Source organism: Ptychodera flava, chromosome 2 (assembly GCF_041260155.1).
Source record: "Ptychodera flava strain L36383 chromosome 2, AS_Pfla_20210202, whole genome shotgun sequence".
Lineage (NCBI taxonomy): Eukaryota > Metazoa > Hemichordata > Enteropneusta > Ptychoderidae > Ptychodera > Ptychodera flava.
Window position 1 is genome coordinate 13,589,916 of NC_091929.1, and position 7,588 is coordinate 13,597,503.

Sequence of the window (7,588 nt, forward strand, 5' to 3'; positions counted from 1 at the left end):
GATCTCCATAGACTCCCATGTATAAGGCCAAGAAAAATAAAAATGTAGTTTGTCATCGTATTCATATTGCAAAAAGGATGCAGTGACACAGTTTTTAGTCCCCACGGATGAAGTCCAGGGGGCTTATAGATGGGGTCATGTCCGTCCGTCCGTTCGACCATCCGTTTGTCCATCAGTTCACACAGATATCTCAGATATTTTGACAACATGTCACGTGACCTTTGACCTGAAATATACATATTTGTCCATAACTCAGTAACCACAAGTGGTACACCCTTCATATTTGGTATGATGGGAGACCTTATGACGCCACATACTGTACCTCATCAATTATGTGCATATCTAATTCTGAGCAAGCCAATAGAGCTGGATGTCTGATTTTCGGTATATAGGGATAACTATAGGATAGAAGTATTTTGACAAAATGTCATGTGACCTCAATGACCTTTTACCTTTGTCAATAAATAAGTAACCACAAGTGCTATGTCCTTTATATTCAGTAGGATGGGAGACCTTATGACAACACTCGCTTTACCTCATTAATTATGCACACATCTAATTCTGGGCAAGCGAATAGAGCTAGAGGTCTGATTTTTGGCATATAGGGATTAATTAGCAATACAATTTTTTTTTCAAAATGTCATGTGACCTTGATGACCTTTGACCTTGAAAGTTGGGAACAACGACATAGACCTATGTACCCATAGATCTCAACATATACACTCCAGTGATACTTCTTAATGACCACATTTCCCTGCCCCATCAAGACTAATACTCCTAATACAAGTGGGGACTATGTCATTGTCAATGACTTGTATTAGCTAGTGAAGGACATTTCAGATTTATAGCACCACATTTCACATTATTATTCACTAGCAGTAGTCAAGTGACCTCAGTTTCCAGGCAACACCTTTTGAAAATTACCTACATTGCACTCTGAAATTGAACAAGAAATCGGTCTGCCAAATGTTGTGCTGATAGAGATGTTGGGCTTGATCAGCTGCAGTGTTTAGCTCCTGCATTTACACATATGAGCTATTGTTGTACCGATGTCTTCTGCCTGTCTGTCTGTTTGTCTGTGAACACGATATCTCAAGAACCGTCAATTAGATTTGAATCAAACTTGGTGTATACATTCACTTTGGATGAAACAGGAACTTTTATTTCTTGATGGGCGCAACTTTCATAGTTTATGCTAAATTATGCAGATTGCAGGGAACTTGTATAATGAGTAAATAATAACATACCGGTACTAGAATATGAACATGCATGTTTAGTTGAAATAAAGCAACATGTAAAAATAAAATAAAAAGTGAAATGAACGCCAGAAGAGCACTCACACTCTGCCCGATCTAACTCTCTCGAGCAAATAAAAAAGACGAGTATAATTTCACAAGTTTCACAATTACACAAGTTTCTACTCACAAAAAATGCCTACCTAAGGGAGCTGTCATTATTTACGGCCTGGGGTATGATCCTACGCAACCACTTAGGCGACAGTCTGCATTCGACAAACGGGCACCACATATAGAAAGTGCACTGTTACCAAAGAGTAAAACAGTTGCAAACTGGCTGATGCAGAAAAGTCACACCATTGAATTAGGATCTAAAGGTGCGGCCAGTATCACCTATTATGGAAGGCATTTCCGCTACGTAATCTGGGGCTTGGCCAGTAATAATTTTGTATTTGAAACAAAACCAGAAATCAGTTTCTGGACATCTAGCCAATGTAAATCGTATAATGCTAGTGTTATAAGGGCCTGTGTTTATTCCACAAGCTGCTAAGAAGCCAAATTGCTTAGATTTTAGTTTGCGTACGTCATAGCTCGTATTGTAAATATCCGTATTTCCTTAAGGTTCCATGACAAGAAATTGACTTTTTAAGCTAACAATTCTCTAGTTGTTAATAAGCTCAAAAACCCCGTAAATTATATATTTTCGGAAAGCCTAGATATAGAGGAACATTTTGGTTACAATAGTGTCACCATTGTTTACATAACTATCACGTGATAGGTAATTTGCATAACCTTTCAAAAATCGGTTTTCCTTATGTTTTGTTTCGATGCTTTGAGATATGTGGCTGAAATTTGTGTGAGAGCAAGCTGTTCTGAGGATCTTCCAAAGTGTGTCTCAGAATTTTTTTAACTTTCTCAAACAATTGTTATGCCAGGAAATCTTCCAGAGGGGTAAATTTAACCCTAGTTGATTTCTTTAAAATTGTGCTCAAATAAAAACTAAGCAAGATATAAAAAATCCGAGACAAATTTTTGAAGAGCGTTGCAACAGCTTGCAATTCAGCAAGATTTAGCCTTTGAAGTATTGAGACAAAGCATAGAGAAAATCGATGTTTGAAAGTTTCTGCAAATTACCTGTCACATGATAGTTATGTAAACAATGGTGACACTGTGGTTACCAAAATGTTCCCCTATATCTAGGCTTACAGAAAATGTATAATGTACGGGGGTTCCGAACTTATTAACCACCAGAGAATTGTTAGATTAAAGAGGTCAATTTCTTGTCTTGGAACCTTAATCGAATGTGATACTGATAATACGATTTGATCTGATATAGTGAAGACCGAATCAATTATGTCAGATGGATATACTTTGACATCCCAAATCAGAAAATCGTGTCGAGTGACAGGGCCTTCAAGTTCAAATTCAGGTTAGAAATTTTGACATATTTGTTTTACGCACACGCGCACCAGTCTTTCTAGAGTCATAAATCACACAGAGCGAAAGTTACGGGTGGACTATTTGATTGGGGATACCTTGGAAGATTTGGGGAAAAAGATTGCGAGATATGTCTTTAAAAACCAATCCAGCCAAGGATGGTCGACACTATAGAAAAAGATTGTCGGCAGATATAAAGTGAACAAAATGGAAGGACAGTTACTTTAAGGTAGTGTGCGCCTCCAAAAAAAGAACATCTTAAGCTCAAATTTTCCTCAAGGAATCTTTCAACTATCGTCTTTCAAAATCATGAATAAATATTAAGGGTCACCGTGCAAATTTCGGTACTGGAGAAACAAATTACCCATACAAGATTTACCGAGAACTGAAATTCAAAATGGCCGCTACCCCGTGTTCAATAATTCTATATATGGAAAAAGATTAAATTTTCGATTTTCGAAAAACTAAGAAAATGAACATTTTTTTTACACCAAGAGCTTTAAAATGAACCCCAACAAGTGGTAGATCAGAACAGAGTTCAAAAGTTTGAGAGTCCGAATACCGTCTCCGAGGCCCACTCGTACTCTGATACTTTTGGGCGCCTCGTTTTATAACAGCTTGAATCTTCGGGCACACCATTTCTATAACATATTTCAATGTTGGCACGCCATTCGAGCACCTTATTTTCACAACATCTTTCATTTTAGGCGTATCCTTTGGTCACGACATTTTCATAACATCTGAATTCATTACATTTCATTTATGCTCTGATTTGATTTATATTTTAACTCACACTTTTGCTGATGTAGTGTTTCAATTTAAATAAAACATTGAATGGAATTTCACTCGTAGTGTTTCTTCTACAGTTTCCAATCCTTACACTTGAAAATATCTTCAATACTCAATTAAGCATAACCCGAACCGGATATCCTGTGTCCATTGTTGTTCTTTACAAAGATGTGACAGGCTTGCAACAAAGGCATTTATTGTACGTAAATTATGCTCTGAGAGGGGGAGTCAAAAAGATGCTAGAATTCACACATTTAAATAAATATTCCAGGCGAAGCAGGGGGGAAATGCTCCCGAGTCGAGCTCCCAGCCCCCCCCCCCCTCGAATATCAAATGGCCCATCCCTTATGGTAAAAATAGCGTCAATGATGACACTGTGCTCCTCAGTGCATTTAGTGGTAGGGATGCAAGGAGAGAGGTTTGGGGAATGTTGCTGAGAAAGATTCAAAGAAAGGGTTGAAATGTGAAACTGTAATAAAACCTATTGTTTTTTTAGCAGTGAGCGTCCAGCTTGGTAAACATGCCATCTTGTACATGAAGGCAAAAAACATAATTTTCACATGTCCACCAAACTTGGAATTTGCATAGATGTACATAGATCATCCAAATTGATTTATCTGCAAGATTTTGTATGTTCCTTTCTACAAAATTCTGACCTAATTGAATTATAACAGGAAAACATGCACGCATGATTGGACAGTGTGGACTGTGTATTGCATGCACTACCGGTACATCTGCCGTGATGATGGATTGCCAGACGACCACACTGCATCAAAGAACTGTAGTTTAAAACGAAAATATAATTCTAAACAAGTCATTGACAGTGACATAGTAATAGGAGTATTAGTCTTGATGGGGCAGGGAAATGTGGTCATTAAGAAGTATCACTGGATTGATATGTTGAGATCTATGGGCACATAGGTCTATGTCGTTGTTCCCAATTTGAAACACATGAGGCATGTCTAAGTTATGGTTCTAAATTGGGAAAAAAGATCAGACCTGTAGCTGTATTGGCCAGCCAAGAAATACATATGCGCATAATAAATGAGGTACAAGATGTGACATCTTAAGGTCTAATATCCTATCAAAATTGAAGGGTATAGAACTTGTGGTTACTGAGATATGCATATATATGTATAATAAAGGTCAAAGGTCATTGAGGTCACGTGACATTTTGAAAAAAAATGTATTGCTAATAAATCCCTATATGCCAAAAATCAGACCTCTACCTCTATTCGCTTGCCCGGAATTAGATATGTGCATAATAAATGAGGTAAAGCGTGTGTTGTCATAAGGTGTCCCATCCTACTAAATATAAAGGACATAGCACTTGTGGTAATAATTTATTGACATAAACGTATATTTTGGGTAAAAAATCAAGTTCACATGACATTTTGTCAAAAAATTTCTATCCTATAGTTATCCCTATATACCAAAAATCAGACCTCTAGCTCTATTGGCTCGCTCAAAATTAGATATGTGCATAATTAATGAGGTATAATATGTGGCGTCATCCCATCATACCATATATGAAGGGTGTAGCACTTGTGGTTACTGAGTTATGGACAAATACGTATATTTGAGGTCAAAGGTCACCAAGATCACGTGACATTTTGTCAAAATGTCTGAGATATCTGTGTGAAAGGATGGACGAACGGACACCATGACCCAATCTATAAGCCCCCTGGACTTCATCCCTGGGGACTAAAAACTGTGTCACTGCATCCTTTTTGCACTAGAATACGATGAGAAACTAAATTTTTATTTTTCTTGGCCTTATACATGGGCGTCTACGGAGAACTGACTTATACATGGGAGTCTATGGAGAACTGCCTTATACATGGGAGTCTATGGAGGTGTAAAGTAAAAAGTCCTCCAAGTCTAACACGGCCAAATTTGATCGCATTGTGAAACAAATCGACGTGCATCTGTATGTGCATCTGCAAGAAATTGACCAGGGCATGTCTGCGTGAACGGACGGACGGACGTACGCACGCACGCACGGACAGACGGACATGACCCAATCTATAAGTCCCCCCAGACTTCGTCCGTGAGGACTGACAAACTTTCTTCGTGTCATTGATAGCCTTGATTTTCTTTGGATATTGAATGGACACATTTATTAAAGACGTCACTTTAGCTTGTCATTGACAGTGAAATGATTTTTTGCAGAAACTTGATCGGTCCAGCCATTGCAAGTACACATGCTTACTCATAACAGCTGGACTGCGATGATCACAACATCGTTTTGTGATATTCTGATACAAAATTAAAATAATTTTATTAATATGTCGCATTGACTATAAAGTTGCAAATGTTTCCTTGTATTGGGTGTTGAAACATGTTAGCATAGTGTACGTGTTACGAATCAACACACCAAACAGCAAATTCATGTAAGAACAACCTGCTTGATTTCCATGGACTTTCTGGTCCGCCCATCACACTGTTATGTCTGTTTCCCCTCTAATTTCCGAAAATTCTTAGTAAATTTTAAAATTCAGTCTCAAAAGTTTTGACTAAATTTCAAAATTGATTGTATTAATTAAATTGTCAGTTATTAACAAATTCCTTTCGATGCCAATACAGCTCATCTCAGAACCGGACATACTTATATACACACAAGATTTGGCAACACCCTGACAATTAAATAATTTTCAACAGCACTGATTCTCCAATTGCAGATACTATGACAGAACTTAGAGTTCAGCACTGCCAAGATATGAGTATAGCACACTGAATTTTGAACCAGAGTTATGAAAATGACTGAACTGTGTCACAATAAGTTTCTTTTTATTAAATTAAATCAATCGTTTCATTTTTTTCCTAAGATTGTAGAGACTAAGAGTTAAGGATATTAGTAACTTTAAACCAGGAAAAAATACCAATAAGTGGAAAGGATCAAAAGAAATCAACTTATTTATTTCTTTACATATTACAAAACCAGAAAGTAACACATAATTCTAATTTAAGTGATTTAAGGCTACTTTTACAAGCTTACTTGTCAATGTTTGATGATGGAAAGAAACAAAAAACCACGAATAAATTAAACCTCAGAAGCAACAAAATTCCAAGCATAACATTACACGATGGTTCAGAATGTTCATTTACAAAGTTCACTCAAAATGTACTTTGAAAACGATGATATTTTGACAGCTGTACCGCGGCTACTTACTAAATATGCAGATCAGCATCTACAGTGTTTTTTGAGCAATTCTTTGCATGATATTCTTTAGGTCCACATGGTATTCTCTGTCAAAGTTCACGGCAGAATCAGTACCGACCCCCTTTTCAGTGAACATCTGTGGGTATTTCTGGAACCGCTTGAAAATGCAGGCCATCTGAGTTTGCCGGAGATCTTCTGACTTACTGTTCCCAAAACATATCGTTGTTTTTCAGGTCAAAAAGTGATTGAATCAAAAACGTGTGTCATGAAACAGTAAAACAACAACTGATAAATAAGTAACTTTTCTCAAGAGTAACTTGAAACGCCTCGCCTGAAAGAAAATTTCATCCCGTTTCACAGAAACTGACTGCGTATTTGAGCGCCACAGCAATGAACGAACGGTCGGGGAATCCCCACGAAAATCGCTCACACTACGTACTCGTCCAAAACATTGATTGTTCACTTTTTAGCTGCATGATTCACTTGCCAAAAATATTTTTATTTTGTAGATAAATAATTGAATTTCTCAGTTTTTTATTTCGTTTGTTAATGAAAAGTCATTTTAATGTTTTTAGATGCTTTAAAAATTTCAAAATCCGCTAAAATTTAAACGAAAAACACGAAAACCAAGCTCGAATCATGGGCTATTTCTGTATGAATACTCTCAGTCTCTACTCTCGCCGATGCACGATTTTTGCACCAAAATTTTTCACTCATTTTCGTTGGTATGACTTTGAAACTCCAGGAAGCGATTGAGAAGAAAGGGTTACCTTGAATTATTGAGGTTTTTGCTGATAATTTGCCAAATTAAATGACAAAAAACACTACGAAAATTTCCATACACTCACACACTGAGTGTTTCAGAGGCCTTTCAAAAGTTTCATGTTCGTGTGGTACCGGTACAACATGTGATCATGGAGGTAGTAGGAGACTGAGGTTTCTTGCACGGTCACGCCGATGAAAT